General features: G+C 43.6%; 1 protein-coding gene across 8 annotated transcripts in view; it reads right to left on the reverse strand.

The window, feature by feature from the left end:
- beta-Spec (spectrin beta chain) overlaps positions 1–12,736 on the reverse strand; it is a 185,982-nt gene that overhangs the window by 101,040 nt on the left and 72,206 nt on the right. For all 8 annotated transcript variants that reach the window (XR_013898048.1, XR_013898047.1, XM_080275473.1 and 5 more), the window contains exon 2: positions 6,965–7,002. The gene's annotated coding sequence lies outside the window, so the exon portion shown is untranslated. The remainder of the gene's footprint in view (positions 1–6,964; positions 7,003–12,736) is intronic.

Here is a 12,736-nt window from a genome sequence, read left to right on the forward strand (position 1 = left end):
ATTGCTGTGCCTATGTGAGAGAGAGAGAGAGAGAGAGAGAGAGAGAGAGAGAAATGAACAGGGGAAAACACACACACGTACACACCACGAACACAAATAACAAACTCACGGACACAACAACAACACAACCCACAAAATACACACACGTACGTCCATCAACAAATCTATCAGGGACACTGCTACCACGGACACGTACAGACAGCCTGGTGAGCGCAATGAACACCAAGTACACCACAATGTGTCATGGTGTAGAAGGGGGATCAAGGCGTGACCACAACAGCCACCACAATCACCAACTTTCACCACCACCACAACTACCACCATCTACAACTTACCACCACCACCACAACTACCACCACCACCACAACTACCACCATCACCACAACTACCACCATCATCACAATCACCAACACTCACCACCACCATTACAACTACCACCATCACCACAATTACTAACACTCACCACCACCACCACCACCACCATGACTACCACAATCACCACAATTACCAACTTTCACCACCAGCACCACCACAACTACCACAATCACCAGGCACACAGTACAAGCAACATTCACTCCAGACAATTTTCTCTCTCTTTCTCTCTAAGAAACCTTCTCTGGACTGGATCATATCGTGTAATGGTACCAAGGACTACTGAGAGAGAGAGAGAGAGAGAGAGAGAGAGAGAGAGAGAGAGAGAGAGAGAGAGAGTTCTATTCATATCAGGCTAATGATATGCAATAATAATAAATAATCATAATCATAATAATAATAATAATAATAATAGTCATCGGATACAGGGGGGGTCAAGTTTGTGAATGAACGTGCCCTTGGATTCATTCATAACTTTTGAGCCGACGGTATTGTCATCAGATAGAACATACTTATTTTTTCTCAGATTATTTTTTTGCACATTTCTCTCTCTCTCTCTCTCTCTCTCTCTCTCTCTCTCACACACACACACACACACACACACACACACACACACACACACACACACACACACACACACACACACACACACACACAAATCGGATAATGGTTGTGTAAATCATTGTATTAAATCTAGGTAAATAATAATCTAGGAACACACACACACACACACACACACACACACACACACACACACACACACACACACACACACACACACACACACACCACTTAAAGGACAATGCCTGCCCTAAAATCCACACTGAATTTTTACGAGTCCAAGAAAAAGGAGGCAGGCTATTCTCTCTCTCTCTCTCTCTCTCTCTCTCTCTCTCTCTCTCTCTCTCTCTCTCTCTCATAACTCAGGGCGGAAGTGTTGTGATTTGGAAGCGTACTTAACACCTCTTCCTTACCGATTTATCTGTATCTGCTCCACTGTATTGTATTCGTGCATTCTATGGCGATGTTTAAAAGCTAAAAAGATAATAGTAATGGGGAGTTTGGAAAGTAAATCGCTAAGGAATTGGTGTTAGGGAGCCTCCTCAACCGACTATTATATGGCCTTGAGTGACAGGAGTTAAAATTTTCACCATTAACACTCACAAGTTCGGAACAACTCTAGCATTTATCTATCTGTCTATCTATCTATCTATCTACCTGTCCATTTATTTAGGGGTTAATATTTTCACCATTAACACTCACAAGCTCGGAACAACTCTATCATTTATCTATCTACCTAACAGTCTATCTATTTACATTTTTATCCACCTGAGAATCATACTTGGCTGAAAAGGAAGTCACCATTAATACTCACATGGTCGGGTCAACTCTAGTGAGGCATAACAGGTAATTCCAAGCAATTTTCCACCGGCGACTTTCCACCGGCAATTTTTTCAGTGGTCACCAATACCCCTCTTGATCGTGACAAGGTGAGGTTATTTAGAGTGGGTCATAGGAGCTTGAGAGAACATTTTTAAATTTTCCCTATTAATTCTCATGCTGGGAGGAACATCTGTATTTAATTCTGAATAATCTGAGAATATTTGATTATGGTGAGTGGGTATTGGTGTCTAAGGTAATCCCCCCCCCCACACACACACAAAACCAACCTAACACCATCAGTCCAACAATCAGTTACCACAGTCATTTTAACAACCATCACTATCATCACTATCTCACCACAAGTACCACTACCATCATCATCATCTCACCACAACAACCATCATCATCATCATCACCATCTCACCACAACCACCAATATCATCATCACCATCTCACCACAACCACCAATATCATCATCTCACCACAACTATCACCATCATTACCGCACCACAACTATCAACAGTATCATCATCTCATCACAACTACCACCACCATCTCACCACCACCACCATCACTATCCCCAATCCAACCATCACCACTATCATCATCATACCAAACCACCTACCTTGACGTATTTAGCATAACAACAACTATCATCATCACCAACACCATAACCATCACCACACCATCCAAAGAGCTACCAGAATATTTCATCACCACTACCATCACCACCACACTACCATTATCATCAGCCTACCACCACACCTACCATCAAAGTACCAACTGAACAACCAAAATCAATTCACCACCACCACCACAATCACCACACCAATACAAACATCTCCGTCATCACTACCTTGTCATCACCATTTCATCACTACTACGTCATATCACAAGCTCAATCACCGTGTCAATATTTGTGAAACACACTCACACACACATACATACACCTCCTCTCTCTCTCTCTCTCTCTCTCTCAAATCCGTGAACATGCCTTCTTCTTATCATATTTTTTTTTACATATGAATAGTGGAAGGAAAACCAAATTACGTTTCCTCAATTAAAAAAAAAAAAGTCTGCAACAACTGGACTTGCATTTGCCACCACATATAAATATTACACTAGGGACAGATTTTTAGAATCTACCATCATTGTTAAGTTGGACAGAATAGTATGGTGGCAGCCTAATAATAATAATAATAATAATAATAACAATAACAATAATAATAATAATGGCAATAATAACAATAATAACTAATAATAATAACAATAACAATAATAACTAATAATAATAGCAACAACAACAACAATAATAATAATAATAATAATCTCAGAGAATAGAATAAGTCGCCCTGAGAATTTTTAGAACAAGTGGCCACATTTTTGCAGTGGCAACTTTTGTATTTCTCAACTATATTTTGCTTTCACACTGCTACCTGAAGAACGTGGTGTATTTCATCACAAAATACAACAGCATACTCACACACACACACACACACACACACACACACACACACACACGTTACCTGAACATCACCCCAAGAACGACCACAACGGCTAAAGCACCAGGATTTTGACTAACATTACAACACACTACATGACATCAGCACCTCACAACATAACACCTCACACCACTACAACTTATCACAGCCTTATAAAACCACCACCACACCACCACACTACCATCCACCATCAATCTGACACCATAATACTACCTCACACCACACCACACCACACCAGCACCTGACACTACCTGCCCCATGTCACACAAATCCACACTACTACCACATGCCACAACATAGTATCACATACCATTCGAGACTCCATCACCATACTACCACAAGACTCCACCACCACACTACACCACAACCACTAATGCATATACTAGCACCACCACACTTACCACTACAACACCATACTAGCACCACCACACTACCACATCAAACCACTGGCACATGAACACCTTGCACCTTAGCCCCATAATACTACACCACCACCACCACCACCACCACACAACACCAAACCAACAACTAATACCTCCCTAAACAAACACCACACCATACTTCTTCACACCACACCATACCACCAAGTCATAATGCCATACACTAATTCCACATCAAGACCCTAGATGTCCTCACAAATACCCCAACGCACCATCACACACCAAAATGATGCGGGGTGAGTGAGGCAAGACACACCACGGCCTCTCTACTTTAATCTGGCCTACAATTGTCACAACCCCATCTTGTTTTAGAGGCCTGTGACAAAAGATTAACACTAGCATATGATGCTAGTCACGAAGAAGTGCCAGGAAATGGATGCTGAGTCAAAATCCCGTCTTGTTTTGACACTGAGCTACGGGATATAAGCTGCTGAAGGATGAAGAGTTCCGCAGAGTGTTAAAGCAGACCCAGCCAGGGACATCGTCAGAGTGGAGAAGTCTAGAAAAAAACACCACAGCAGAATGAGACGGGCAAAAGGAAGTGTGGCAGCAGAGTCCAAGATTAGACGTTACCACCACCACCACCACCACACCACACTACAGTACAACACCATCACCACAACACACTTCAGTACTACACCACTACCACACCACACTACAGTACCACAGCACACTATCATAGCACCACCAGCACAACACTATCAACACCACATCACCACCACAACACACAACGGTACCACACCACCACCACAACACGATCACAACGCCACACCACCACAACACACAACGGTACCACACCACCACCACAACACAATTATCAACACCACACCACACTACGGTACCACACAAACACCAGAACACACTACGGTACCATATCACCACCACAATACGCGATCACAACACCACACCACACCACACTAAGGTACCATACCAACACCACACCACACTAAGGTACCAACCCACCACTATACCACCCCACACCAGAAAGAGGCAGACAGGGGAGTGAGGCAACAAAATAAGCACCAGACTACCATATCACTACACACTGGCAACACCACACCACCACCACACCAGAATGAGAAACAGGAGTGAATGAGGCAGCAAACTAGACATCACCACACACCACACCACACCCACCACACCACACCACACTACACCAGACCCACCACACCAGACACCAGACACCACACCACACCACACCAGACACCACACCACACCAGACACCACACCACACCAGACACCACACCACACCAAAATTAGACAGACAGGGAGTTAGACAGCAGAAACTAGACGCCGCTAGGGTGGAGTAGGCTAAACTAACAGAGTGGAGGGAGGGAGAAGGAGGGAGGGAGGGAGGGAGGGAGGGAAGGAAGGAAAACGAGAGGGAGAGAAAAGGAGGGAGGGAGGGAGGGATCGATGAAGAGGCCCTCCACCACCACCACCCAGTAGAACCCCCAGGCCGCCTCCTCTATTGTCTGTCTGTCTATCTCTGTCTGTCTTCCTCTCTCTCTCTGTCTATCTGAATGGATGGACGGACGATGCTTTTATCTGTGTCTGGATGGATGTCTGGATGTCTGGATGCGTTTGTCTGTACGATGGATGGATGGATGGATATATTTGTCTGTGCTGGTCTGCTTGTGTGTATGCGTGGCTTCTTATGTCTGTCTGTCTGTCTGCCTGTCTAGCAGTCTGACTCACTGTAGGATGACCTTTACACCTCCACATTCTCTGTCTGTCTGTCTGTCTGTCTGTCTCTCTCTCTCTCTCTCTCTCTCTCTCTCTCTCTCTCTCACACACACACAAACACACACAAATTCTCTCTCTCACTCCCTCTCTGTCTGTGTCTGTCTGTCTGTCTGTCTGTCTGTCTGTCTGTCTGTCTCTCTCTCTCTCTCTCTCTCTCTCCCTCCCAGCTACTGTAAAGAGAGTTAATCCCCTTACACACTTACTTATGCAAATCCTCTCAATCACGATGAAGGTGCCTCGGTTAAGCCCCAAGGAAAGGAATTTATCTGGAGTGTTGGCTGTTGGAAAAGGTGTTAATAATGAGGTGTCAGGGGCCAGGTGTGAGGGGCAGGTGAGAAAGGTGTGTTGGAAATGACGTGTTGGAAGCGAGGTGTCAGGAATGCGGTGCAGAAATACATACATACTTGCACATACATAAATTACACCCAAACCCACCCACACACACCCACACACACACACACAGACTCGCACGGCCCGTCACTGGATGGCTTCTGGGGATAATCTGCTTATTTAATAGCTTCAATCCAATCTTTTCCCCATCTTATCATTCGCAGTTACAGGCTTATTCATTCAGCATTATTATTATTATTATTATTATTATTATTATTATTATTATTATTACCATTACTGTTACTGGTATTATTATTATTATTATTATCATTATTACCATTACTGTTACTGGTATTATTATTATTATTATTATTATTATTACCATTACTGTTACTGGTATTATTATTATTATTATTATTATTATTATTATTATGTGTAGGGATCAGATATAGCTGCCATGAACTCCCTCCATACGAGACATTTCCTAAACTGAATAAAATTACCTAGATGTAGCAACAATAAACTTAAATTACGTAATCGCACTTAAGAGGTTAAAGGTGAGTCTCATTCAGAACTGCACAGCGTAATCCAAGTGCAGTCTAAGTAAAGCTGTCATGAAGAGATACCATGTGTACCTTTTATATATTTCAGTTAAAAACTATTCTATTCCACTTTCTGTTACTCAAGTTTGTGCAAGAAATAGCATGATTCTCTCTCTCTCTCTCTCTCTCTCTCTCTCTCTCTCTCTCTCTCTCTCTCTCTCTCTCTCCTTTCATGCTAACACTTTCTACTTGCACTTCTAACAACTAACATGTAAAGTGTGGTGTAAAATATGTTGGAAGTAATGTGTTGATGTGTTATATGAGAGGTGAGGGCTGTATGAAGGAGTGAGGGCTGGTATGAAGAGGTGGGGGCTGGTATGAAGAGGTGAGGGCTGGTAAAAAGAGGTGAGGGCAGGTGCTACGAGAGGTGAGGGCTGGTATTAAGAGGTGAGGGCTGGTATTAAAAGGGGATGGCTGGTATGAAGAGGTGAGGCCTGGTATGAAGAGGTGAGGGCTGGTATTATGAGGTGAGGGCTGGTATATTATGAGGTGAGGGCTGGTATTAAGGGGTGAGGACTGGTATTAGATGTGGTCTGGTATTATGCGAAGTGAATCTGGCATTAATCTGGTATTAAGAGCATAAACTTACCACTCAGGGGTCCGTTCTGATGGCCAGCGTTACGGAACCTGGAATTAAAAAATAAAATCTTTAACACAATCTCTTCTTCACGTCTTACTACTAAAACTACTACTAATACCAACAGGATACTAAAATCTCTCTCTCTCTCTCTCTCTCTCTCTCTCTCTCTCTCTCTCTCTCTCAGGTATAATTAGAACAGTCAACAAAGAGAGCAAGAGGTGGGGCGTTGCATCCCTCCCCTTGGATGAGATGTTTACAAAAGCCACATTCTACCTCAATTTATTTACATTTTTACATCCTATTTACAAAGTGAGTTATTTGAGTGTGTGGAGTTCCATGGAGAGACAGACTGACAAACGAGGAAGTGAAGGAGCGTTGTGGTGTGGATGTGGATGCGACTGAAAGCGTTAGGAGAAATACACCGAGGTGGTTTGGCCATGTGGAGAGGATGGAGAGCGAAAGACTAACAAGGAGAGTGTATGTGAGTGAGTTGGAGGAGGGGAGAGGGAAGGGGAGGCTGAGGATGAGATGGAGGGATGGAGTGGAGGGGTATATGAAAGACGGGGATGTGAACTGGGAGGAGGACAGTGAAATGGCGGGGGACAGGGCGACATGGAGGCGATTTGTTTGTGGCCACCCCCTGCGGGATTAAGGCGTCTGGCAATAAACAGATAGACAGATAGATTTACAAAGTTCTTCACCAGATTAAAGGAAAAACACGTGACTATTATTACAGAAAGCTTTGTATTTCTGTATTAGTTTCTCTTTAATATTCAGTTTTGATTGTGACCTTTTTTTTTTAAGAAATGAACAGATGATAGAAAAACAAAAATACAAAAAAAATCCATATACCAGATTACAGGTGTCCTCCAATCAATAAAAATCTATAACAGGTGGATTTGTTTGTCAGGTGTGTGGAAACGTAAAAAAAAAAAATGCTGAACTTAAGATTAGGGAAGATTATATATATGACCAATGAGAGAGAGAGAGAGAGAGAGAGAGAGAGAGAGAGAGAGAGAGTGTGTGTGGAGAAAGGGCAGCTTTAAGGCGGGGGATAGGGTGAGTTAATTCGTTTGTGGCCACCTCTTCCGGGATTAAAGCTTCTGGCTATATAGATAGACAGACAGACAGACAGATAGATAGATAAATACATAGAGAGAGAGAGAGAGAGAGAGAGAGAGAAATACATCCCCTACCCTGGACCAGTGTTTTGTGTTACCAATTAGTTAAGAATATTTCAGCATTCGGGGTGGCTCTGAGACAGTATGAAGACTAACTATGTACCTATCTATCTATTGCCAGACGCCTTAATCCCGTACGGGGTGGCCACAAACAAATCGCCTCCATGTCGCCCTGTCCAACGCCATTTCACTGCCCTGCTCCCAGCTCACACCTCCCTCTCCCATATACCTTTCCACTCAAGCATTCCATCTCATCCTTGGCCTCCCCCTCGCTCTGCCCCCCTCCACCCCACTCACATACTCTCCTTGTCAGTCTCTCACTCGCCATCCTCTCCATATGGCCTAATCGCAAGACCTAATCGCAATTCTACACAGACTACGTTATTCTCGCCACTAATGAGCGTCAATTAGCAAAGTGCCAGGATGATCAATGAGGCTAATTACGTATAATGCTAATGTCGGTATATGGGAGACCAATTAGGTGCACTCTAATTAGGTACAAGTTAATTACGTTGACTAATTAGGTAGTGTGTTAGGTGGATAAGCGCATATTTCAGGTGTGATGTGGGGTTATCTCCATGCTATCTATTAATGAGATGACAGTACAGGTAAGAACAGATAAACACTACAGGTAGAGATGATACTATACATGATATTACAGTATTATGATAGTTCCCGGAGACATATAATACTTGCAGCTAAAATTATAGTATATATATGTGAGGTGCCAGGGTGGGACAAGGAGGGGATATGGGAGAGGGGAGGGGGTAAGAGGGGTAGGGGCTGAGGAGGAAGGGGTATCTATGGGAGCAGGGGGGCATTAGTGGAGAGGGGGTAAGAGAGGAAGGGGGTAAATAAGGAAAGGGCTAAATGGAGAGGCGAGGGAGACCATGTGTAGGGGAGGGGGAGGTGATACAGGAGGAGAAAGGGAGGGTCAGGGAGGAGGGGGATGGAGTAAGTGGGGAAGAGGGAGAGGGGGGTAAGTGAGAGGAGGGGTTAATGAAGTGGAGGTGAGGGGGAATGAAGGGAAGGAGGATGAGGGGAAGAAGAGTGAGGAGATGGAGGGTGAGGGAAAAGGGGTGAAGAAAATAAGGGGTATGGCTAAGGAGTGAGGGAAAGATGGGGAAGAATGAAATGACGGGGAAAAAAGGAGAGGGAAGGGGATGAGGATGACGGGGAAAAAAGAGAGGGGAGGGGGTGAGAAGGGTGATGGAATGAGATGAGAAGGGTGGGGAACAGGGAGGTGGGGGAGAAAGAGGTAAGAAGGGTGGGGGAAAGAGGGGGGGAGGGGAAGAAGGAGAGGGAAGGAGGGGAGGAGAGGGGAAAGGGGGCAGGATAGGGGTGGTTTGGTCAGACGGCGCCAGGAGAGAGGCGGCACTGCAGGGATCAATGCGGACACTGCCACCCACCCCACAAGGCCTCTTTACTGTTAACCACCTCAGCGTTCACCCTCTATAGGTTCAATCCGGCCTGTGTTCACCATCTATAGGTTCAATTCGGGCTGTGTTCATCTGTAGGTTCAATGCTGCCCTTGTGTTGACTGTCTCTATGTTCAATCCGGCCCGTGTCTTCATCTCAATATTCAGTCCTATCTCTAATCACTCCGACCTCTCCGTTCAACCCTATCTGTACTCAGTTATATGTGTTCAACCTTCTGTTCATCCCTAGCTCTGTTCAACCCCGTGTTCATCTCAATCTCTGTTCCACCAGGAATGTGTTCACTCCCTAGATTCTGTTCATCAAGGCGTGTTCAACCAAGACTGTGTTCACCCCGGCCTCTGTGTTCAACCAGGGCTCTGTTCACCTTCATCTTTTTCTGTTCAACCAGTCCCTGTGTTCTCGTCGACTGAGGAAGCTCCCTAACACCTTTTCCTAAGCGATTTATTTTGTTTATTACTCCTTACTGTCCTTCTGTGCTACATCCTTCCAATATCGCCATACTTTACATAAATAACGTACAAAAGGGTACTAGTCAGCCATACCCAAAAATAAATCGCTAAGGAAGAGGTGTTAGGGACCTTGACCGACGAGACTAAGAGCTACATTATGTTTGTGTTTGTACTCAGCCCAGTTTGTGTTTGGTTTGTACTCAGCCCAGTTTGTGTTTGGTTTGTACTCAGCCCAGTTTGTGTTTGGTTTGTACTCAGCCCAGTTTGTGTTTGGTTTGTACTCAGCCCAGTTTGTGTTTGTGTTTGTACTCTGCCCAGTTTGTGTTGTTTTGTACTCAGCCCAGTATGTGTTTGTGTTTGTACTCTGCCCAGTTTGTGTTGTTTTGTACTCAGCCCAGTTTGTGTTTGGTTTGTACTCAGCCCAGTTTGTGTTTGGTTTGTACTCTGCCCAGTTTGTGTTGTTTTGTACTCAGCCCAGTTTGTGTTTGGTTTGTACTCTGCCCAGTTTGTGTTTGGTTTGTACTCAGCCCAGTTTGTTTGTTTGTACTCAGCCCAGTTTGTTTGTTTGTACTCAGCCCAGTTTGTTTGTTTGTACTCTGCCCAGTTTGTGTTTGGTTTGTACTCAGCCCGAAATAAAACAATCAGGAATATTCATAAGCAAGAAGACCACCCAACCAACCTGAAATATCACACACACACACACACACACACACACACACACACACACACACAGGCAAAGGTGTTCTGGCACAAACTTCAGGAAGACAGCCCTCACCTCCCCACCCACACCCCCTCCCTTTCATTCATTGGGCAATTTATTACCTATGCTCTCTCTCTCTCTCTCTCTCTCTCTCTCTCTCTCTCTCTCTCTCTCTCTCTCTCTCTCTCTCTCTCTCTCGTAACTACATTCGCTAACAAACTAAAAAAAATATTCACAAAGGTAGCAAGGGATGGAATTTCTCATCAGCACGTAATCTCTATCTATCTATCTATCTATAGCCCGACACCCTAATCCCGCAAAGGGTGGCCACAGACAAAAAGCCTCCAAGTCGCTCTCAGGAACGTAAAATATATCAGGTAATAAACGAACTGCTATATTGAGATCATTTCTTTTTTCCCGCCACTCTTGCACCAACGTCAAAACCCACTGAGATCTCCCCAAACAAACCCGTATATACTCACATGGGTTCTTTAATACGTCTCCACCAACGCCAAAATCAAACGTAATACTAAAGAAGCCAATACTAGTCTATATCTATCCATCTATCTATCTATCTACCTACCTGTCTACTATATCAGTCTATCTACTCACTGGCGCAAAGACGACTGACACTGAGGAAAGCATACACTGATCAATAAAGTCGTCTACACACACACACACACACACACACACACACACACACACACACACACACACACACACCTAATAATAACAACTCATTACCGCGCGCCAAACACATGATCTCGCCTATACCCCCTCATGCTCGGCGCAGCTCTGGGATTTTTATTTGTTAAGCAAGACCATTTTATTTACCTAACACAAAGTCACAGGATCAAGATATGTTAACAATATCAAAATTACCTCTCATGGTGGGAGAAAGTCTGTTATATTACTACAAGAAACGCCAGACATTATTTATCTACTTAGCCTACCTATCTATCTATTTTTTACTGAATGAATCCTATACCCTATTTACTTTAACTTGGCCCAAAATTGCTACGTCTCCATCTTGAATTCCAAACTGTTAAGAGAGATAAATACTAAAATATAATACTAATCAGAAGTGCTATGGAAAGAAAGTTGGAAAAGGTTAGTAGGAAGAGTACAATATCATTTATAATACGGCTCTGGCACAATAATAATAATAATAATAATAAAAGGGAAGGTACCGTCCTCACACCACTAAAAATAAAACACTCAAACTTGTGCCAAAGAGTTCTTGTAAACACGGATGAGAGAGATTAACACTAGCTTTCCCTCTGAGCTTAACCCTTTAGCTCTGCCTCTAAGTTTAACCCTGCAGCTCTGCCTCTAAGCTCAATCCTGTAGCTCTGTCTCTAAGCTTAACCCTGCAGCTCTGCCTCTAAGCTTAACCCTGCAGCTCTGCCTCTAAGCTCAATCCTGTAGCTCTGTCTCTAAGCTTAACCCTGCAGCTCTGCCTCTAAGCTTAACCCTGTAGCTCTGTCTCTAAGCTTAGCCCTGTAGCTCTACCTCTAAGCTTCACCCTGCACCTCTGCCTCTAAGCTTTATAGAATCCCTTGGCATTATATGAACTAAAATGACTAGGCTGGGAATAGGACAAGGATAGTCAGTCGTGAGTCTAAATCCATTCGGCAAAGGTGGGTTCCTTGGAGCTATTCTAGGGCTCGTATCTCCCCAGCACCTCTTCCTTAGCGATTTATTTGGGGATATGGTTGGTTAATATCATTTTGTGTGTTATTTATGCAGAGTACGGTAATGCTAGAAAGATTTATATAACACAGAACACGACAGTTAAGAGTAATAAACTAAATAAATCGCTTTGGAAAAGGTGTTTACATCATTTGTGTGTTATTTATGCAAAGTACGATTTGTTAGAAGAATTTATAACAACACAATATGGCAGTAAGATGTAATAAACTAAATAAATCGCTAAGGAAAATGTGTTAGGGAGCTTTCTTAACCGACTTAATGAAGACCTAGATGGTACAGGAAGTTGTGTAGCATCTAT

The sequence above is a fragment of the Coenobita brevimanus genome, chromosome 61, assembly GCF_032717465.1.
Source record: "Coenobita brevimanus isolate Jiangsu-jjx chromosome 61, ASM3271746v2, whole genome shotgun sequence".
NCBI classification, from domain to species: Eukaryota; Metazoa; Arthropoda; class Malacostraca; order Decapoda; family Coenobitidae; genus Coenobita; species Coenobita brevimanus.